This window comes from Macaca nemestrina, chromosome 5 (genome assembly GCF_043159975.1).
Source record: "Macaca nemestrina isolate mMacNem1 chromosome 5, mMacNem.hap1, whole genome shotgun sequence".
Lineage (NCBI taxonomy): Eukaryota > Metazoa > Chordata > Mammalia > Primates > Cercopithecidae > Macaca > Macaca nemestrina.
The window spans coordinates 45,983,899-46,008,207 of record NC_092129.1 but is presented as its reverse complement, the minus strand read 5'-3'; the positions used below and the strand labels follow the sequence as shown (position 1 = coordinate 46,008,207).

At 34.3% G+C, this 24,309-nt stretch overlaps 1 long non-coding RNA gene across 1 annotated transcript in view; it reads left to right on the top strand.

Moving 5' to 3' along the window:
* The first annotated feature begins 662 nt into the window (after positions 1-662).
* Positions 663-24,309, top strand: part of LOC105465737 (uncharacterized) — a 94,678-nt gene continuing 71,031 nt past the window's right edge. Inside the window, exon 1 of the long non-coding RNA XR_977764.2 lies at positions 663-711. This is a non-coding gene — a long non-coding RNA (uncharacterized lncRNA). The remainder of the gene's footprint in view (positions 712-24,309) is intronic.

Below are 24,309 nucleotides of genomic sequence, written 5' to 3'. Positions count from 1 at the left end.
TTGGGAATTCAGTAGTTTCTAAGTATATCCCTACTAGTGTGATAACTTATTTATGTGACACAGACTGTCTATTCAGTGTCAGTTATTACTTATTTCTTATATACATTTCTCAAGAGTTACTGGAATCAACAAGTGAATGAGACCATAATTAATCTTGATCCCCAGAAACTCACATATATATTTTACACCTGTTATTTTGCATGCCAACCTGTATAAAACATAAACAGCTTTTTATTAAAAGAATTTTACACTATGTGAGAGTCTGTTAGCTAGAGAGAGAGTAGAGCATCTGAAGTCAGAGTTTATCCCAATTATAATTAATGTGTTTGGTCTACTTTTAGTTGTTTGGATTCCATGCAATTTATTTACTCTGAATGTTTACATCTATATAAAGTCACATATAAATATTATTGTTGTAGGAGTTATTCATAAGTTATTTTATGAAGATAGAAAAATGTGTCCTTGGGAAGTCTGCATTTTTTAAAGCATCTCCAGAAAAGCTTCTTATAAAACACTGGCTCTTAGAGCCAGGATGGCAATCTTTGATATGCAAATGCAGGCCATGAGAAACTGAGTCCACCCAACATGGTGATTCCCCTGACCTTCTTGCCCAGGCTTTTAATAGCTTTGAAGATTGTAACATTGGACTAGAGAAGGAATATACAGAATGTCATGCGCATCCGTGTGAAGAGACCACCAAACAGGCTTTGTGTGAGTAATAAAGCTTTTTAATCACCTGGGTGCAGGCGGGCTGAGTCCGAAAAGAGAGTCAGCGAAGAGAGATAAGTGTGGGGCCGTTTTATAGGATTTGGGTAAAGGAAAATTCCAGTCACAGGGGGGTTGTTCTCTGGCGGGCAGGAGTGGGGGTCACAAGGTGCTCAGTGGGGGAGATTTTTGAGCCAGGATGAGCCAGGAAAAGGAATTTCACAAGTAATGTCATCTCTTAAGGCAAGGACCAGCCATTTTCACTTCTTTTGTGGTGGAATGTCATCAGTTAAGGTGGGGCAGGGCATTTTCACTTCTTTTGTGATTCTTTAGTTACTTTAGGCCATCTAGGCATATACCTGTGAGTCACAGGGGATGCGATGGCTTGGCTTGGGCTCAGAGGCCTGACACAGGACTCAAAGAACTAACAGGTTCACAAATATCAAGCAAAACAAGAGTTAGCTAAATGGATTGCACTCAGAAAGTTAAAGCAAACTTTTTTACTTTGGCTTGGAATATTGTTAATCCTTGTTTTGGTTTTCAGAGTCAAGGAAACTTATTTAAACTATTTATGGCCTTTAATAATTGAGTAAGGTATACTCCTATGAACAAAATTTGGAGCATGCTTGTTTTTCTCTGCTTGGTTCCTCTAAAATTTGGAGACTATCGGGGAGTACTCAACTTATGGCAATATAGTTGTTTGCATCAGTGCAGTAAGAATCCATTTTTCTTTGTCAACAGGACACATTTGGAAAAACTGGTTACTTTGCCAAGCTTTGGCTGAAAGGGTGAGCTTCCCTTTAAGGAATCAAGCTTGACATGCAGAGCCAATAAAAGTCCCTTTGGGAGAACCGGTCTCATACTTTGTGTACACAAGTTTCCTAACCTGTGGTCAGGTCAGTAAAGAACGTCAGTTTCTAACAGGTCTGGAAGCTCTGAGTTTATCTTGGGACCTCAAGAGGAGAGGATCACCCAACTTACAGGTATTAGGGGATACAAACTTATGACTAGGCTCGGCTTCAAAAGTCTTATCTGAAATTCCTTGTGGAATAGAGTTTCATCAAAGCCAACCCAAAAGGCCTATGTAAAAAATAACCATTCTTGCTGCACTTTATGCAAATAATCAAGCCTAGTATAAGACTAAAGTTTATTCATAATTAGTTTTTACCAAAAATGAGGACTGGACAGAAAAGTTTTGCTCCAAAACTTATCATACACATTGTCATTAAATCCTAGTCTCGTTAATTGTTTTTAAGCTTTCTGCCTACACTTTAGACTAACCCTGTTTATTCATGTGAATCAAGTGGGGATCTTCTGCAGCTTGAAAATAAAGGATGGGTAATGTAAAAATGCGAACCAATATGCTAGTTCTGGACAATTATCTTGCAAATTCTGCCAGGTAATGAAAGTGAGTAAGGTACCCATAACCCAGAGGTTTCTTTGTTTGGGAAAATAAAACCAAGGAACTTCATAGACCCCCAAAGGGGAATTCTATATCTTGGCAAGTAAAATTTTAGATGGAAATTATCTACTACATAACACTTGTGGGAATTGCTATGCTTGCTCTACTGTTTGCAATAGGATTATACATGGTAGCACCTTCTAACTGAAATATTGGAGAGAGAGTTTCCATTGCAGAAGTATTCTGCTTAATTATTAGCCTTAGAGCAGGAATAATAGTTGACAAAAAGGAAGGATGAAAGTTTTACCACCACTGAGTCTGCTAGGGCTTTTTGTTGGGTTTAGCGATGCACTTTTAAATGAAACATGCTGCTTTTAGATTAACACCTCTAGTAAAGTAGAAGAAAATCTACAGATACTTAAAGATCAAATCAAAATTATTGACAGGCTCATGGAAAATGCTGGCTTCAGCCCCACGTGGCTACAATCCCTCTTTAGTGAATTCCAGTCTTCTTTATGAAATTGATTAGCCCCTTTATGAAGCCTTCTTTGGCTTATACATCTTGTATTAACATTTTAATTGTCTATGCTCAATACTATTGAGCATTACATAAACAATGTTACACTGCTCAATACTATAATTCAAATTGTTTCTTCTCTCCTAGAAGCAATCAAACTCCAAATACTGCTGTCAACTGAATCACACATGGACATGCCATTCTTTCAAAGACCCTTATATCGACCCCGGGAGGAACCCTAGCTGTTGTTCCCCATTCAATGCCCCTCTGCAGCAGGAAGTAGCCAGAAAGAGTCATCACCCAAAACCCCCTAGCAGCAGTTAGTGAGGCATCTCCACAGGGGGGAATGTTGTAAAAGTTATTAAGAAATTATTTTAGGCAGATACAGAGGAAAAGGGGTCCTTGGGAAGTTTTCATTTTTTAAAGCATCTCCAGAAAAGTTTCTTGTAAAGCCCTGGCTCTTAGAGCCAGACCAGCAACCTTTGATCTGCACGTGCCAGCCATTATAAACTGGATCCACCCAACATGGCAATTCCCGCAGCCTTCTTGCCCTTTCCCCACATGCTCCTGGCAACATGACCACCCCCACATATCCCCATGTGTATAGAACATCCATCATGCTCTGCATTTGCTTATGAAAAGGCGAGGGTGGGAGGACAAGCTTTTTTGCAGGCTACGTGAATGACATGCCTGGTCAAACCCTATGCAAATCATATATTACCTCCTCCAGCCTCTGCATCTATACCTGGCTGGTGTCCACTGCACTTGAGGACCTCCTCTTTTGGCTTTGGAGCCCCCTTCCCTCTGTCTCTGTATTGGGGTAGCTTCTGCCTTCTGTCTTCTCCCTTCCTTCTTGCCTATTAAATTCTCCACTCCTTAAAACCAGTCCAGGTACATGTGTCCATGTTGTTTTATCTAAACCGGCATGAGGACCAAGAACCCTGGTGTTTCTCCACTCATCAGAGCCAAATCATTTTGAGCTGTTAAATCCTACTAGAAAGCAGGACTAAAGGCTAATGAGTGGGAAAATGATAGAGACAACACATTAAACATGTAGAAAATCTCAGTTGCGGGATAATGGAAAGAAAAAAGAAAGCTAAATAGGAAAATGAAAATCCCTCATCCTCTTCAAGATCCCTCATTGCAATGGTATTTCACTTGTGGCCTTAGATTTGCCTGCATTACAATTATTAAGTACCTGTTTTATTTCTTTTTACTCAAAAAAATGTCTCAAAAGCAAATAATATAATGTTACACATTTTATAAATGATGCAATGTTGTGAAATGCTATCCTAGAGTTCTATGTCCAGGAAAACTATGTTACAAATTTGTGGTAAATATAATAAAATAATTACAAACAAAACAATACAGTAAATAATGACTAATTTGGGAGGCATCAAGTATACATGTTATTATTTTATGCATCCACTTAAAGAATAAAGAACAGAATGTTTAGCTTATTTATTAAGGTAATGATGGAGGGTAATGAGAGGAAACAGAAAATATGTTGACGTAAATCCCAATTTGCCACAAACATTTTGAAGAGGCTATCTCACAATTTAAAAGACAAATTGTGAGAATATTTTTAGAATGTTCAGTTATGCTGTTTACAAAACATACTGGCAAATATATCAGATAAATAACAATGAAAACAAGGTAGATAATTTATAATCCAAATTATAACATAAATATACATAAGTTCATAGTTATATAAATACATAACTGAGTAAATAAAAAGAGACAAATAATCCTTAGAGAATAATATATACATATATTATCTATATTATATTTTCTCTCTATATATTCTGCCTTCCAAGAGTTGGACCTTAATCCCTTCACCTTGAGTATGGACTGGATTTAACAAGTCTCTGAAGAATAGACTACAGAAAGGGAAAAAAAGCAATTCTTTCGTAGAAAACTGGCAAACACCATTATTAACTAAATGATCAAGGTTGTATCATCAGTGATAAATTAAGTTGACATCATGTACTCCCTGAGAGAATATAATGAGAGTGGCTTGTAACTGAGGGAGTCTTCTTCCCCAAAACCTATATCTAATCCAAATACAAAACACGTTAGACAAACATACATTGAGGAACATTCCATAGATATTTGAACAATACACATTAGCTCTCTTATCTTCATAAAAACATGAAAGTGTGAGACACAGTAACAAAACAGAGGAGGTGAAAGACACGTGATAACTAAATGGAATATGGTATTCAGTATTGGCTCCTAGTACAGAGAAAGGACATTAGTGGAAAATTGGAAAAATCAAAATAGTACTTGGAGTTTACTTAAGTAATGTACCACCACTGTTGGTTCTGAATTTTAACAAGCATACCACGGTTATGTAAGATGTTAACATTAGAAGATAGAAATAAAGGAACACTCTATATCATCTTTGCAACTTTTTGGCAAATCTAAGATTAATTCTAAATAAAAAAGTTGACTAAAAGTAAGAAAATAGAAATTTAATAACAGAAAAAATAGAGCCCCCAAAATATTTTAGATAAACACATTAATGTTTAATGATAAAAGCAACGATTCACTAGAAATGTATTACTGTTACAAAACATGTACCTGATATCAAGTCCTTAGGAACTTAAAGGGATACAGATTATGAAGTTAAAATTCCAATGACACTCTGAAAACTACTGCTCCAAAACATGTGCCTGATACCAAGTCCTCGATAATTTAAAGGAATACAGATTGTGCAGTGAAACTTCCAATGAAACTGTGAAATATTAATACAGTTCTCTGGATAACAAGGGACTCATATAGATAAAGCTAAATATGAGAAAGAAATCTCATTAACATGTTTAAAAACTGACTTTACAAGTGTTAATAAAGTATGGTGAATAATAATTAGATAATATACCCTTTTCCAGTATCCACAAGAAGTGTTTACAAAAGTTGATTAAGTTCAGGCCACAGAGAAGGTCAAACAAAGAGTCAAATGGAAACGAAAATTTCCTGAGAACTGAGAGATAAAGAAAATACTACATCTCCATTTTTTAAGATACACATAAAGATAAATTACTTATATAGTGTAAGCTTGAACAACATGAGAGTTAGGGACACTGATCCCCTGTACAGTCAAAAATCCACATATAACTTTTTTGATTCTCCAAAAACTTAAATACCAATAGGCTACTGCTGACAGGAAGCCTTAATGATAACATAACTGATTAACACATATTTTATATGTTATATGTATGATATAATGTATTTATTTATTATTTTTATGTATTAGTATTTTATTATTATATATTATTATTATTATTTTTTGACACAGAGTCTCACTCTGTCACCCAGGATGGAGTGCAGTGGTGCGATCTTGGCTCACTGCACCCTCCATCTTTTGGGTTCAAGAAATTCTCCTGTCTCAGTCTCCCTAGTAGCTGAGATTACAGGTGCCCACCACCACACCCTGATAATTTTTGTATTTTAGTAGAGACGGGGTTTCACCACATTGGCCAGGCTGGTCTCAAACCCCTGACCTCAAGCAATCTTAGCCTCCCAAAGTGCTGAGATTACAGGCGTGAGCCATTGCGCCCAAACAATTTCGTCATATAATAAAGAAAGATAGAGAAAAGAAAATGTTATTAAGAGTCATAAGAAAAAATATATTTACTATTCATTAAGTGGAAGTAGTACATCATTAAGGTCTTCATCCTTATCATCTTCAAATTGAGTAGGACGCACAGGAGAAAAGGAGAGATGGCCTTGCTGTCTCGGGGGGACAGAGATGAGTGAGGTGGAGAAAGTGGAAAGGGAGGCAGGAAAGGCAGGGATACTGGGCATAACTTTACAGAAATACATGGTAATTTCTGTCTGACTTTTTAACCTTTTCATTTATCTAAAAAATGTTTCTATGCAATATCAATCTTTTCACTATTTGCTCTAGTTTGGTGCCCATATCATAAAAAGGTGCACCCTGTGAAAGAAATCAAAGCAGTCTGGAATAATTAAAACTCTTTTGCCTGATTGTCTAATATCAATTTGTTTTCTGACACTGCTTCCTCTACGTCTTCTTCCCCATTGTCTGTTACTGATTCAGAAGCAGGCGTCTCCATCAAGTGGTTTTTATTAGTTCTTGAATTTTTCCAAGATCCATATCTTAGAACCCACACCCCCCCCCTTTTTTTTTTCTGTGTACACAATCTATTTCATGGTTTTCTTGATTGGCTCCATTGTACATACTGAGAATTCATGTGCAACATCTAGACACTATTTTCTCCAGCACAAATACATTGTGTCTGGGTTGATAGCCTTTTCTATAACAATGATGCCATCTTTAATGGTGTAATCCTTTACAAGTTTCATAATGTTCCATAGCATTGACAATTACTTTCACAGAGTACCATGTGTAATGAACCTTAAAAGTCCTCATGACTCTCTCATATAGAGGCTGAATTAGAGACATTGAGTTTGGGGGCAAGCAGACTACTTTAATGCCTTCAGTGTTGCACTGATGGAATTCTAGAAGACTAAGGACATTGTCCAATATCAAAAGAACTTCAAAAGACAGTCCGTATGGGCAAGGTACTTTCTTGGAACATGAATGGAACTAATGTAGAAAAAAAGGTCTCATAATCTAACCAAAAGGCTGGAAGCTGGTATTTATCTTTTCTCTTCAAATGGACAGCAGCTTTATGGATAAAGGCAGTCCTTATAAACCCAACTGCATTTGCACAAAAATGTAGTTAGCCTATACTTTTCTGCCTTAAATCCTGATACTTACTTCTCTTCCTTAATAATAGGTGTCCTTTGTGACTTTTTATTGTTGTTGTTTTTCCAGAATAGGATACTGTTATCTGCATTAAAAACCCGTTCAGGCAGGTATCCTTTCTCCTCAATGATTTTGTTAATGGCATCTCAGAACTAGTCTGCCAACTTTTGGTGAGTAGAAGATGGTCCTTCTGCTGAGGGTTTTTAACCCAAATCTCTTTTTATATTAATTAAACCATCCTTTCCTGGCATTACATTCTCCAGTTTTAGATCCTTTATCATCCTTTTGCTTAAAGTGGTCATATAATGACTTTGTTTTTATCAAATCATATTAGAGTTTATAGACATGCCTTTCTTATAGCAATTTTGCATCCACATAAAAGCTGTATTTTCAATATAAGATACAAAGGTATTTCACAAAAAGTGCAAGGTTTTTATGCCTGCTGGTGTAGCTGCAGTGATGACTTCACAAATTTTCTTTGCTTTTTTTAATAATGGCTCTTATGCTGGATTCATTTATCTTAAAATAACAGGCAGCCACAGTAAACAACTTCAATCTATGACGGTACATATCAAGCATTCAACTCTTTCTTGTAATGTCGTAACTTTTCGCTGTTTCTTGGGAATGCTTTCAGCATCACTAGTGGCCCTTTGTATGGGTACAGTGGTGTTATTTAAGGTTTACAGTATTGCATTAAACACAATGAAGCACACATGGTTCTTACAAAATAACTATGAGAGATCAATTTTTACTGCAATCTGCAATTTACTGGAGAGAGGAATCGCTCAAGCAGTGATAATTAGTGTCACAGAGCACTTTTTAAAATTTTTCATTTATTTATTTATTTCTATTTCAACAGTTTGGGTATAGGTGGTTATTGGTTAAATTGATAAGTTATTTAGTGGTGAATTTTGAAATTTTAGTGCACCCATCATCCAAGAAGTGTACACTGTACATTATGTAATCTTTTATCCCTCACTGTCTCCCAATCTTCTTCACTCCAAGTCCCCAAAGTCCATTCTATCATTCTGTATGTCTATGCATCCTCATAGCTTAGCTCCACTTATAACTGAGAACATACAGTATTTAGTTTTCCATTCCTGAATTACTTCAATTAGAATAATTAATTATTCTAATCACTTCAGAATTGGTAATTAGAATAATTACTAATTATTCTATGAATAATGGTCGTTATTATTCAGAATAATGGTCTCCAGCTCCATCCAAGTTGCTGCAAAATACATTATTTCATTCCATTTTATGGCTGAGTAGTATTCCATGGTGTGTATGTGTGTATATATGTATGTGTGTGTATATATATATATATACACATACACACACACACACACACATATACACATATATATCACATTTTCTTTATCCACTCATCGGTAGATGTGCACTTAGGTTGGTTCTTTGTAATTGTGAACTGTGCTGCTATAAAATGAATGTGCAAATATCTTTTTCGTACAATGACTTTTTTTTGTTTGGGTAGATATCCAATAGTGGGATTTCTTGATTGAATGGTATATCTCCTTTTAGTTCTTTAAGGAATCTCCATACTGGTTTCCATAGTGGTTGTACTAATTTACATTTCCACCAGCAGTGTAAAAGTGTTTCCTTTTAAGCTTATCCACTCCAACACTCTTTTTTTTAAAAACAAAACAAAACAAAACAAAAAACAACAACTCTTTAATTATGTTCATTCTAGCAGGAGTAAGGTGGTATCTTATTGTGGTTTTCATCTGCATTTCCTTGATGATTAGTGATGTTGAGCATTTTTTTAATTTGTTTGTTGGCTGTTTGTATATCTTCTTTTGAGAAACATCTATTCATGTCATTTGCCCACTTTTTGATGGCAATTTTCTTTTTCTTGATTATTTGAGTTCTTTGTAGATTGTGGATACTAGTCCTTTGTCAGATGCATAGTTTTTGAATATTTTCTCCTACTCCATTGGTTGTCTTTATACTCCACTGATTATTTCTTTTGCAGTGCAAAAGCAATTTTAGTTTAATGAGGTCCCATTTATTTATTTTTTCTGTTTCAGTTGTATTTGCTTTTGGGGTCTTTGCCTAAATCAATGTCAAAAAGAGTTTTTCTGATGTTATATTCTATAATGTATATGGTTTCAGGTCTTAGATTTAAGTCTTTGATCCATCTTGAGTTGATTTTTATATAAGGTGAGAGATGGGTTTACAGTTTCATTTTTCTGCATGCGGCGTGTGCATAGAGCCAGTACTATCTATTGAATAGGGTGTCCTTTCCTCAATTCATGTTTTTGTATGCTTTGCAGAAGATCAATTGACTGCAAGCATTTGGCTTTATTTTTGAGTTCTCTATTCTGTTCCATTGGTCTAAGTGCCTATTTTTATATCAGTACTGTGCTGTTTTGGGAACTACAGCCTTATACAGTAATTTGAAGTCTGATAATGTGATGCCTTTAGATTTGTTCTTTTGCTTATTATTGCTCTGGTTATGTGGGCTCTCCTTTGGTTTCATAAGAATTTTAGATTTATTTTCTATAGTTCTGTGAAAAATGATGACATTTTCATGGGAATTGCATTGAATCTGTGATTGCTTTTAGCAGTATGGTCATTTTTACAATACTGATTCTTCCCATCCATGAGCATGGAATGTGTTTTGATTTGTTTGCGTCATCTATGACTTATTTCAGCAGTATTTTGTAGTTTTCTTTGTAGCGATCTTTCACCTCCTTAAGTATATTCCTTAGTATTTTATTATTCTTTTGCAGCTGTTGTAAAAGGAATTGAGTTCTTGATTTGATTCTCAGCCTTGTTGTTGGTGGTGTATAGCAGTGCTACTGATTTCTGTACATTGATTTTGTAACCTGAGACTTTACTAAAATTGCTTATCAATTGTAGAAGTCTTTTGGATTAGACTTCAGGGTTTTCTAGGAATACAGTCATATCATCAGTGAACAGTGACAATTTGACTACCTATTTTCCAATTTGGATGCCCTTTATTATTTTTTTTCTTGCCCCACCAGGAATTTTTAGGTGGATACTTGCAACACTTGAGCTCACAGCAGTAGTAGGTGGCTAAAAAATTATTACAGTATCACAGTATATATTACAATTAATTTTATACAGTTATAATTTAATACTGTCTTTACATTTGTTTATATTTACCTCTACTGAGAATAGCAACATGTATGGTGTATTTATATGTGCCAGTATTGATAAATTTCAGCATTTTATAATAAATTAATGTATATTTTATGGTAGTAAATAATAAAATAGATTAGTACCTACATATATTTTATGCATGCATGACAGACATTTTCCTTAATTTTTTAATATTTCTGGGCTACCTGATTTGTGAGTTTTTTCAAATTGTTGCACATCTCCACACAACTAGTTAATATATTTATTTTTATAAATCCTCATTATAAGGAAACTCATACAGCTCAACTCTGTATTGTTCAAGGGTCAACTATATAAGCAAAACCAAAAATACTACTTTTGTTTGTTCAATACTGTTTTCAGTATTTCCATCTTATAGGTGTCAGAGCACTTTAGGATAATAAAAGCTCTGAAAATATCTTTAAAAATATAATTAACCTAGCATTTCTCAACTTTTTCCTAACCAACAAAACCTCTTTCATACAACACCTAATAAGTTCTCATGTACGGACTATTCTATGGGACACTTGGACAAAATGTCTTCAAACATGTTTTTCTGGTTTATAGAAGCAAATGATTAACATTGTGTACTAAATGGCAAAACGTTAATGTAAATGTTTAATATTTAGAAGTCACTCCTCCTGTAACTTTAAAATACATTTTGAAGTAGTTAAGCTTCAAAATGCATTTAAAATCTTTTTTTTTCTTTTTTCTCCTTTTCCCCTAGTCTTGACATGTAACTTTGAAGTAAAATGTAGAAGCATTTTTTTCCTTAGTCTTAAAACATAGCTTCGAAATGTACTTTGAAACTCTGTTCTCTCTCTTTCCCATCAGACACGTGGTTGAATCATGCACACTTTCCCACCAGATGCTTGGTTGCATCTAACTTCATGCTTGTTAAGAAATTCCATGGGCTAATTTTACAACAAGCCAGTCAAGGAGTCCCCGCTGTGGAATTCTCCTCAATTTGGAGATTACCTAACTTGAAATGGATAATCTACAACCTGGATGCAGCTGAAATGGCTTCAGCTGGTATTCCAGGTGGACAATAGTTCAAGACAGCCCTTGCAACAAGACATACAGACCTGCATCCTATATTACTCCTGCATGTTTCCCCTACCAAGTCTCTCCTTTTTAAACCCCTTCCCTCAGTCTAACACTGTAGATGGCTCAGGTGAGGCTTGAGCCTGGCCATTCCCCCTTCTGCTAGCATTTGAATAAAAGCTACTTTCTTTTTTACCACACCTTGCTTTTTTAAATTTATTTATTTTTTATTATACTTTAAGTTCTGGGTTACAACACCTTGTTTCTTATGCTTTAACTTCTGAGCAGTGAGCAGATGAACTTGAGTTGGTTACACTGCCTTTCAATAACAGACTCGTTGAAATTTAGATTGAATGAGTCAAGCATTTTAATGATCCATTCAGACTACTTGGCCAATAAACTGTTAGTACAGAATAAAGCTTTCTAAATAAATTTTGCCCCAGTCTTTATTTATTTTCACATAATACAAATTTAACCTATTAGCAAAAGCAGTAAGGAGAAGGTGCTAAAGCCTCACATTAATGCTAATATGAGAATAATATATTACCATGCGTATTAACTTCAATAAATATTTCCTTTCTTTAAAAACATGCATCGAAATTCTGACCAGACATTGTATTCTGTAAAACACTGAATGGAAATAGTTGCTTGTGAGATATTTTTAGAGAAGTTTGGAAATTTAAATGAAATATTACTATTCAAATACAAAATCACAATGAACAAAATGTCCTTTCAAACAGAAAGTCACTCTATAGTTATGGAAGAGTTGAACCCTTTACAGGATTTTGTAGTATATCTCCATATCATGGATGTTCTTAATGATAATTATTTAATTGACTCTTTATAATTATAGTTTAGGATGCAGTTCAATTATTAAAAGACTTGTAGATGTGAAATATTTTATTCAAAATGTTGTTTAAAAAACTTGTTTGGCTTCTGTTCTAACGGACATTATGTCTGCATCTAGCATTTTCATTTACTGAGTCCTGACACCTTCTCTCATTTGAATGATGTTGTTAGCCGTTTTAAATGAAGTAAATGTTCTTCAAAGCATTATAAATTACTCATTAAGTATCTGATAATGTGTTTAAATGGGCAACTCACCAACAAAGTCTAGGGGAATCAATAATGAAGTTTAATTCAATCTACTACAGCTCTGCTAGCTAGTATACCATTTAAAAATTTAAGAGTATTTAAACTGCTGAGACATTTCCTGGCATTTTAATAGGCTCTTTTATAACAATATTTTTCCCTTGTATAAGCAATCATGACTATTGTTAATGGAGTCAATTCAAATCTCATTGGCCTTTTCTATTTTGTTGTTGTTGTTGTTGTTGTTGTTTTTTCTTCTCTTAGGAGGCCATCCACCTCAGCCCATCATTTATTATTGACATTCCTGGCAGAATAGAATCAGGTTCTAGAATCAGGTTCACTCATCAGATATAACTGTAGGGTACATTTTAGGGGGAATAAAGGTGGAACCTTTGTAGTATGGAAGATCAATAATATGGAAGAAGAGAAAATACTTAATTCCAGAATTTTAAATAAATATCAGTAGATAGCATTGAATCAAGTTGGGAGGATATCAAAGACTTTCATTTATCAGCCAATGCTCTATATACTGACAAACAAAAATAAAGAGATTTAATCTGAGTTCCAGTTAAATTTGTCTTCACTTTTGCAGCTACATTAAATTAGGTTTTAAAACACCTAATTTGAGTCTCAAAGTTTTATGTCTACTTTCCTGCCCTAGAGTTAACCATTGATTACACAAATGACAGCATATCAGCTTTTCTATTGTAAATAATAATAAACGCTGTGAAGAGCTGTGGAGGCAGTCATATTTGCAATTGCAGGCTTGTTTGAAGTAACGCAATTAAAATGTAACAACAATTTGGGTAATGGGAATGTCCACATCGAAAAATCTCTGTGTGTGTGGGTGTGTGTGTGGGTGTGTGTGTGCACACACGTATGTAACTCGTGTCTATATCATCCCTATGTATTTAAATAAAATTAAAATAGTTCAACACTTATTGATAATTACTGATAAGCTGAAGTCTTTTTAGTCATTTCTGGATATAATTTCTGAAGCCTCAACTTATATTCAGAAATTTTAACCGTGTGTAGAAAAAATTGCAACAGTTGGTTTCTTTTCTGTTTTCCACAAATAGTAGAGGAAAATAACAATTCTTCCTATGTCTGCCAAAAAACAAACTCTGTTGTTTTTCTTATACATGCAAAAACAGGAAGTGGTTTCAAGCTAAATTAAAAGAAAAATAGTAGCTCTCGTAATGTTTAATATAGTGTATAGTTTATATAGGTTTTTTAAAAAAAGCTTGGTAATTTAATGTGTTCCTCTATTATATTTAGTATTCCTCCCTTTTCATTCTTTCTCTTTCATTCAAGAACATTAGCCTGTACAGACATTTTGAGTGCTGACTATCCAAATATTAAAAATTTAAAAAATAAAAAAGTTTTCATAGTCAAAGATTAAGGACAGTATTCTATTAACAAGTACTCTGATGGCATTTTGGAGAAAACTATAATTTTTTAAACAGCAGAATAGAAATAATTTGTTAAGAAATCTTACCATTTGGCTTGTACTAAAAAGGGACGTCTCAGAAACTGTTGACAAGTAGGAGGCCAGTTGATTTTTTTCTTTTCCAATTAGAAGAGTCTATTAGTCTCGAAGCTTAAAAACTTTCTTTTGAAAGCTAGAATAATCATATTCTTGTAACTCAAACTAGAGTGAGTGCAGCTTTTAAAAGGGGCACTTACACATAACTATTTCAGGAGTGGTAACTCTATGAACTTGTAGGTAGTAAACTCTTAAAAAAATTTTCAAGAAAACAGTAAATTTAATTTATTTATATACTTGTAATTGATTTAATTTTTTCTTTACAACGGTGCTGATTTACTCAAGTTATATAGGCTTTCAATTAAATTCAATAAGTTTACCTTAAGTACCTACCACATGGAAGGGTCTGCACTAACGCTTTAGGGAATAAAATAATGAATGACAGTATCTGGTCCCAGGATATTTATATTTTTACTAGACAGGTTGATGAAATTTGGTAACATTTTATACTGTATAAATGCATAAACAAAGAAATCTACAATTATTACCAAAAACAATTGAGAATTAAAACAATTTCGTTGTAATTTCATGTGATAGAAACCAGCCTAAGCACTCTCCATATGCCATTTTAGCTGATCCTCCTACAATATGTGTTACCTAAGTATTCTATCAGGAAAGTGAAATTGAGTGAAATTAAGTACATTTCTTTATGCCCCTAATTACTATGTGGCAGATCTAAGCTACGAACCCAGAACTAGCCCCAAAGACACTAGAAATTGTATTAGGTGAAAATGAACAGGTACGACTTTGGCTAGCAAACATGTTTAAATGATATTTGTTCTCCTACTAAGAGAAACAAGCAAACTTATAAGAATAAATAAATAAAAAGAAATATTAACAAAAAATGATTTTTAAAAAGAACTCGAAAAATCTTAAAAATAAGAAATAAGTGGCAAGGAACTGTTATAAGCAAATAGACTTTAAGAGGTTCAACCTTTTTCATAGTCAAATAAGTAAAAAGAAAAGTTGAAAGTGAGGAGCGCCTCTGCCCGGCTGCGGTGCATCAGTCCAGATGTGAAGTGGCAGGCTTGTGTATGATCTTTCTGCCCTCCCAAAGTTTGCATTTTTGACAGTAAAGTTTACTTTTAAATTAAAATTTTTTAATTGAGAAAAAAAAAGAAAAGTTGAAATGTGACTATTTTTCATTTTAGTATGAACTACTTCAAAGTCAATGTTTGTCATTAAAATATATATTATATATATATATGCCTATTCTCACAGTGCTATAAAGAAATATCTAAAATTGGATAATTTATAAAGAAAAGAGATTTAATTGGCTCACAGTGTCGCAGGCTGTACAGGAAGCCTTACAGCTTCTGCTGCTGTGGAGACCTCAGGGAGATTTCAATCGTGGCGGAAGGCAAAGCAGGCGCCGCACTTCATATGGCCAAAGCAGGAGGAATAGAGAGAGTGGGGAGGTGCTACACACTTTTAAACAACCAAATCTCACCAGAACTCACTCACTAAGACTAGAACAGCACAAAGGGGGATGGTGTTAAACCATTCATGAGAAACCACCCCATGATCCAATCACCTCCCACCACGCCCCACCTCCAACCTTGAGAATTACAATTTGGGCAGGGACACAAATCCAAACCATATCAATATACATGTGGTAAAACGTATTATCTCCTTTATCTGTACTCCAATATTTTCCTCCTCCAATCTAAACATATGCAATCAATGTGTGCCATTTTAGGGTTTGTTTGTTTGTTTTTGTTTTTCCTGTGCATTATGAATATATAATTTACAGGATAGATAAATATAAACATATGCTTATAGACATAGATATATACACGAATAAATAGAAAAATAGAAAAACACGTTGACATAGATCAAATATGTAATGAATTTTTTTTCACATGAATTGGTTTATACTGTATAGTTTTCTTTTTTTTTTTTTTTTTTGGTTTTTTTAATCATTGTCTTTTCATCTTAACAATACATTTGGTGATCTTTTCATGTCAATATATCTACCATATTATTTTTAACAACTATATAGAATGTCATGATATGGATGACCAAATTTACCTAAATGTTTTTCTATTATTTAAAAATAATAGTTACATGTTACATAACTATTCTATCAGGAAAGTGAGATTTTTTTGGTTTGTTTTTAAAAATAGTTTTTTGGGTTTTTTTTTTGCTTGAAAAATATAGAATATAATAGAATTGACTTCCTTGATTTTCTAGGTTTAATGGAGTGAAAGGTTTGGATTTGATAAATACTGCCCATTCGCTTTTCAGAAAGGCACCATAAATTTACAATATCACCAAAATTGTATGAGGGTTTCTTAGTTCCTACATTTTTTTATGACAAGATTTATATTCAACTTTTAAAAATTAGGTTATCTCATTAGTTTATTCATATTTCCTGAATGATTTTTTTTATTCATCCAACATATTTTTTTAATTGAAAATCTACTGTGTTCAAACTAACATGATTCTAAGACCTGGAGACATGGTGATAAGCTATTCAAGCCAGGATTCTGCTCTATTTTGGAATTTTAATTCTAATGACAGAAAATAGTCAAAACTTGTGCTAATAAAATATAAATTAAAAAATTAATAACAATTTGATAATCTTTTTTTTTATAAATCATGTGTTCATGTATTATGTCCATTACTTAATGGACATATTTTACTTAATGACTTTTCTTCTTAAATATATGTAGTTTTCCCTAAATTTTCATTAATGTTCGCCTTACATTATTTTAATAATTAAATCTGATAGTAATATAAGAACTGTTTTCTCCAAAACTTGGTTCAACTTTGTCCTCTCCATTTCATGATTTAGGGCCTCACTCTCAGAATACTTTTCACTTGTAATGGCAAGGTTACTTGGAGTCAGTAAGTTTTGAATGCCCTGAGGTTAAATAAAAAACACAGAGACTAGCTCTTCCCAGTCGCTGAAGCAATATTCAGGTTGGTTATATTTGGTTTGAATCACATGCTTATCCCTACACTGTCACTGCAATTAAGGAATAGAGTGCTTTAATCAGCTAGAAGTAAACTTCAGCCACAGGCTCTACCTCTAAAGGAGGTGAAGAGAATTCTACCAGAATTCTGTCAACTAAATTGGGGAATATTTCTCCTGAAAATAAACGTTAGAGTGTGAAACCAGAAAACAAATATTGAGATTCTTTTGGAGAATAGATACAGTAAGGGTTTTTGTTAAATTTAGGGACACTATCATATTTTTCCATATGGAGTAAGCATAAATATCAAATGATAATAATAATGTACTTAGTACCATCAGAAAAATCGCCAACACTATATCCAAAGCTAAAAATTTTAGTAAGAGCTTTATTATTTCCTTTATTTCCCATAATTAATTTATTTACTTTGACCATTATAGTGAACTCTGCATGAACAAAGATTACATTCATTCACTCATCTTCCATTTTCAGAACTTAGCATATGGTAATTAAAAAGTATTTATTGAATTAATCCAATGGCTCAAAAATAAACCCTTCATTTATTTACAAGCTCTGCCAATATTCTCCATTCACATTACATTCACATTAGTGAATATAATGTGAAATATTATATTATTTATAATATTTATAATATTATAAATATTTAGATATTAGAAATATCCAAAATAGATTTCTTATTTCTCTGTTCTCCCTGTTTAATCTAGTCAAATTTAGAATCATGTAAATTTAAAGCAAAGTTAACCTTAGAAATCACATTTCATTTTATAAATTATAGAAAATTGACTAAAGGTAAATAGTTGAAACAAGAGAGACTAGCAAGTTTCCTCTCAGCTAAGTACTTTATTTGCTATATTTTGAAGAATGATTCAGGAATTCTAGGAATTCTTCCAGAAATTACAGTGCTTCCATGTTCCTTCCCCCAAAATGTGTGTAAACTCACAACCATTATTATTACAATTTTTTATCATCTAGCATCACTCTATTGGCTAAATCTCAAATCCAATGTGGGTTTCTACTCAAAAGCCCAGTCTCCTCACTTTTTGTTAAAATTCATGCAAGTGACATGTAATAATACCCTTGATTTCATAGATAATTAAGAACTTTGTTGAATAATACATACTAAGTCAAAAATAAGACCACTATGGCCTAGTTTCCTTAGGCCTTAATGTAAAAGATGTGTGCAATGTGTGTGTAAGTTTTGTTTCTGATTTATATGTTAGTAATTCAACTTAACTTTAGGCTTGAGTTCAACTTTCAAGGAAAAACCTAAATTAACATTCTAGATATAGATAAATCATGGATCACAGTTTCTTGGAAATATAAATTAAACTAGACATTTTCCTATATAGCATTATGTGGTATGGCTATCATAAATGAAAGATACACATACATTCAAATCTATGAAATTTAATTTTAATGTTTCACATTTTGCTACAGAGTTTTTCCACAAGCTTTGACCAAACTACTGCTATAAGTGATGAATAAGATATACGTATTGAGGACAATAGCTTTGTTAAAAGCAGTCAGCCAACCCGGGTAGCTTCACAGGTTAGGTATCTGGAAGCAGTCTCTGAAATATATGTCTTTTTTTCTTTTTGAGAAAGAGCCTTGCTCTGTCACCCAGGCTGGAGTGTAATGGTGTGATCTTGGCTTACTGCAACCTCTGCCTACCGGGTTCAAGTAATTCTCCTGCCTCAGCCTCCCAAGTAGCTGGGATTACAGGTGCCTGTCACCATGCCCAGCTAATTTTTTGTGTTTTTACTAGAGATGGGTTTCACTATGTTGAGCAGGCTGGTCTTGAACTCCTCACCTCAGGTGATCCACTCGCCTTGGCCTCCTAAAGTGCTGGGATTACAGGCGTGAGCCACCACGCCCGGTCTCTGGCCTCTGAAATATTTACATGGAAAAAATGTTCATTCAGGCAATTAACTGAGGAGTGTTCTCACTGCCAATACCTCTCTAAGAGTAAGAGTGGAAGGGTTGAGAGAAGGGAGAACATGGGCCGCCGTATAGCCATAAAGAAACAAGACAAAAAGACCTCTGAATATCATAGCAGGATGAAGTTAAGATGGACCTGCAGAACTGGCCTAAATTGTGCATTCAATATCATGCATATTGATCAGTTACAGGACATATGCTGCTTCAGGAAGATTACATGACCTTGGGTGGAACAGTTTCCTTCATCTGGGAACAATCTACATGAAGAAGTCTGACATGTAAAGTTTTCCTGCCAATAGGCCCAGCAGCTAGGGAATCCCATTTGCCAACTAGGTTCCACTCTGCAACTAGATTGATGACACTGGGGTAGAATCTTGGGGTTTCTCTAAGTACCCTCTAACACTCTAGCATTAAATGAGATGAAAGCACACGAATATTACTGTAAAGGATAAATCATTTGTCTAGCAGGATAATGAAGAAACTCAAAAGATTACCTATTTTTAAATGAGTATAAACATGCTCCAAACATGACATTTTTGATTCCATAAATACAATAGTTTATGCCAAACAGTACTCATTTGAAATGATTGACAAAAAAATGGAATTCTGCAGAAAGAGATCATACTGAGACTTCAAATTCTTTCTGAACCTATTTCTGACTCACATAAATTAAACAATCCTTTACTTTTAATTTTACAGTGTGTGCTTTTTGAGACCATGATTTTCTTAATATATTCTGTATGTCCTAATGGGCAGAACAGAAAGAAAATGAAAGCCTGTGAAAATATGTAATACAAGTACACATTTTAGCTAAAGATATTTAAGACTTTCAATAATCCAAAATAAATAGTACAGAACAGCACAAGGGATCACTTAAAGGTCAGTTTTCAGTATCGAGTGCTGTTAGACCTAGCAAAGTAAATATAATGTTCTTGCACTTATTAAGCTAGAACAGTTTAAACATGAGGCATGAACCTATTAGATCTGCCTGTAGTACATTATCATTAAAAACAGTAATTATCTTTACTGCTGAGTGAATTAGTAAATTGCTCCTGACCCACTTTCCCATCTATTCATAAGACAGGCCAGATTGCTATTGTTTTCCTGAGGATTATTCCAGTATGTTGTCCTCTGTGTAATAAACCTAAACTCTGAATGAAATTATCCCAATAATGTATGAGGCTCTGTCTTTATGGAATTGTGTCATTGAGCAGAAAATTTCAAAGCCCCCAAAATATCTGTTACTGCTCTACCTATTTCACTGTAAATCAAAAAACTGGTCCTCAGTCTTTTCCTCCAAAGATGAACAAACCTCTGATCCTAGAAAAGACGATCTGAAACATACTCTACATTCTTAATTGAGAATCAGAGTATTTTCATCAGATACCTCATTCCAATAAAAGACATTTACACGTTTTAATACACAGTTTAGCATGGATGAGATACACCTGTTTACAAATATATACTCCTTGCCACGTTTGCAACTGAAAAATTGACCTGATAGTAACACTTTTTGATATAATATTATAGATGTGTAATTTTCTTTAAAATCAAGTGATGATGCTAAATCATATCCAGTGTTTTAATGTTGTAAGTTTATGTCCATTTTGTCTACAGTATATATACAGAAGTCATATATTTGAGTAAATTTCCATGGAAAACCATTTTATATAAATAGTATTTTATCAGTGACTTGAAAGAATTCACTTCTGGGCCCAAGAGACAAAAGGTCTGCTTAGGTTCAGGTAAGGCTTTCTCCTTCACCACGCGGAGGAGGCTGATTTAGCCAGAGGCCAAGGCGCAGACACATCATGCAATGTGAGAAAATTTCTAAGAAAAAGAACCATCGGCCGGGCGCGGTGGCTCAAGCCTGTAATCCCAGCACTTTGGGAGGCCGAAGACGGGTGGATCACGAGGTAAGGAGATCAAGACCATCCTGGCTAACACGGTGAAACCCCGTCTCTACTAAAAAATACAAAACAAAAAAACTAGCTGGGCGTGGTGGTGGGCGCCTGTAGTCCCAGCTACTCGGGAGGCTGAGCAGGAGAATGGCGTGAACCTGGGAGGCGGAGCTTGCAGTGAGCTGAGATCCGGCCACTGCACTCCAGCCTGGGCGACAGAGCGAGACTCCGTCTCAAAAAAAAAAAAGAGCCATCGTTCGTGGGCAGATATCAAAGATTGACTGCCTAGATGAAAATGTTGGCAGATTTTTAATGTAGTAAGTTAATGGAAGAGGGAATTTGTTTCTCTATATTCCAACTGAAGACACCTAAGTGCCCAATGAACTAACAGGCAGTCAAGTATCGTCGCTATTTTAAATGGGACCCTTCCTGCACCAAAAAGAAGTCCCTTTCATGACCTTAAATATTTTCAGATTAGATTCGTATTAACTTCTGTTACTTCTGTTTGAATACAAGTTTATTATTAATATCTCTATTAACACCTTCATAGTGGAAGGAAAAGATAATGGGTACAAGTGGTTCAGTAATATTTCGTTTCTTTCCAAATCGAGGAGGAATGTGGAATTTGCTAAGATGCCTGAGAAGGGGAGAGCATTCCTTGCAAGGGAATGGATGTGCCAAGAGTCTGAAAGCAGTAAATCACCTGGTGTATTTGCAGACTGAAAAAGACTCACGGGGCTGAAATTGAGTATTTGAAGAGAATATGTAGTTGGAGGAGTATAAAGGTCCCTCCAAGCAGACATTTATATCCTCTGATTAAGAGTTAAAGCTTTATGTCAAGTTTATATATGATGTATCTTGTGATACAATAGTATTTCAACATATTAATTGAGATTTCTTTTAAAATTTTATGCCGTCATTTTGACATTAATCAATTGTACTCTGTCTCCCTCCTCAGCTCAGTAAGATAGGATACTTCATGCTCAGTGCCTCAAAGAATGGGAGACATACCAAAATTCAGAGAAGAAAAGAAGTCAAGTAAATCTTTGGCCTTTGAATTTCAAAATGAGAGTAAATTCCAAAAATTCAGGGATTAAATGCTAGTTTCAAGAAGATGTTCAAGTTCCTTAAACTAGGAAGAGCTCCCTTATATAATGTGTGGTGTGGTGGGAAAAAGAATGTCAGGGATGAAATAGTGACAGATGTGACAATGTAGCAAAGAAAGCAAGTTGAACTAAAGAAGTCAAGCCCTGGGAGTGGTCGTGGTGAGGAGATCACAGCAGTGACCTGTGTGTCCTATTGTCATTGTCCAAAAGCTGGATGAAAGGATGGGTGTCTTTGCACATGTCAGCTTCGATAAAAATGACCTTAACCACATCAGACTGTCATTTGTCACCATTACTCCCCTACATAGTCTGCATTAGTGAAACATGGCATGTAAGCTTCCTGAAATGAGATGAACTCCTGGGGAAGGAAGTATGAAGCTCAATTCAACTGAGAGTAGTTTCTGTCACTTAAAATTGGACTTATGATTTCAGTCAGATCTTGGAAGGCACATTGGTAGCATCCTACCAGGCTTTCAAAAGACAATGAAGCCAAGAAATACAATCTTTTATATCATTACTGATAAGAGATAAATATCATTTATGGACAATGCAGAAAGAAACCAAGCTGTTATATATAAAATAGTAGCAGAACATGAATAAATATAGTATTTGCACATAATACAGTTGACCTTTAAACAGAGATTTCGGTAACTTACCCTTGTGCAGCTGAAAGTTAGTGTGGAACTTTTGATTCCCCCAAAACTCAACTAGTAAGAGCCTACTGCTGACCAGAAACATAAACAATTAATTTAACAAAAGTAGTACTTTACATGTTAAGCCAGAGAAAAGGAAATCATATGGAAAAGAAAATATATTTACTATTCATTAAGTGGAAGTGTGTTATCATAAAAGGTCCTCATCCTTGTTATCTTCAAGTTGAGTAGAGTGAGGAGAAGGAGGAGGAAAAGGAAGGGCTGTTCTTGCTGTCTCAGGGTTGGCAGTGGTGGACGAAAGTCCGTGTATAAGTGACTCGCGCATTTCAAACTTGCATTGTTCAAAAGTCAACTGCATTTAAGGAATGTTGCTCTCTAAATTATATGACAGTGCTCTATTATACATTTTTACATGTAAAAGGATAAAAAAAACCTCTCAAAAACTTTCCTAGAAAGAGCAAAGATTTATCAGAATGTGTGTGAGTGTATGAGCCTGTGTATGTTTGTGCACTCGTGCATTTTTTAAAACTCTATTTTTGGCAGAACAATAATTTGGCAATCTATTTTATAATAATCCTATTGCCTTTAAAATGTTATCTCCATAACACTAAAAGCCTGAAACCACCATATTAGAGATGTAAGTCCAATTTATTTATTTTCTTTAGGTTATGCACAGACGTTAAGCGCAAAATTCAATCAATGTTAACACATATATACCTTTTATAAAGCATGTACATCGTGCCAGAAACTTTGCTCGTGCCTTTCCTTCCCACTACTGCCAATATAGCAGTAGCAACCACTATTATGATTTTTTAAATGTTGAATAAATTCTGTTACTTCATATAAATGGAATCATATCATATATACACTCATAATCTAGATTTTATCCATCAATGTGATTTTTGTTAATTTTCATTTACTTTGTTTCATGTATAAGTGGTTTATTCCCTTTCATTTTTGAGTAGTAGTAGTATACAATAGTCATAATTTGGTCATTTACTTTCCTTTTGATGAGCATTAGTTATAATTTTGTTTTGCTTATTATCAATAAAACCATCTTTCTCTTGACACATTTTTAGTTTTCTTGATTAAATACCTAAAAGTGGAATTACTGGATAATGGGGTAGATGCATACTTGATTTTTTTTTAATGTCAAACTGTTTTCCAAAGCAGTTGCACAATTTTACATTCTCACCAGGAATTTATGAGAGTTCAAGATACTCCATATCATTGACAACTTTGGTGTTAATATCTCAATCTCTCTCTTTCTCTCTTTCATTTTAGCCATTCCAGTGTGTTTGTAATTGTTGTATTAACCCCTTTTCCTTTTGCCCCAGAATAGACGCTGGCAACACTTACCGCTCCAGCATTACCCTGAGATAACTTTACCATGCAATATTTCACTTTTATTATTATTTTTGCATCACTCTAATATATTGACTTCAGAAACAAAATACATCATTCTATTTATAGCTTTCTGTTTTTAGTAGTGGCATTTTCATTTGCAAAGAATAATAATTCTCCGTCACTGAAAATGTCAAATCCTAAAAAAGGTAGCATTCCTACACATTATGTTAACATTGTTCT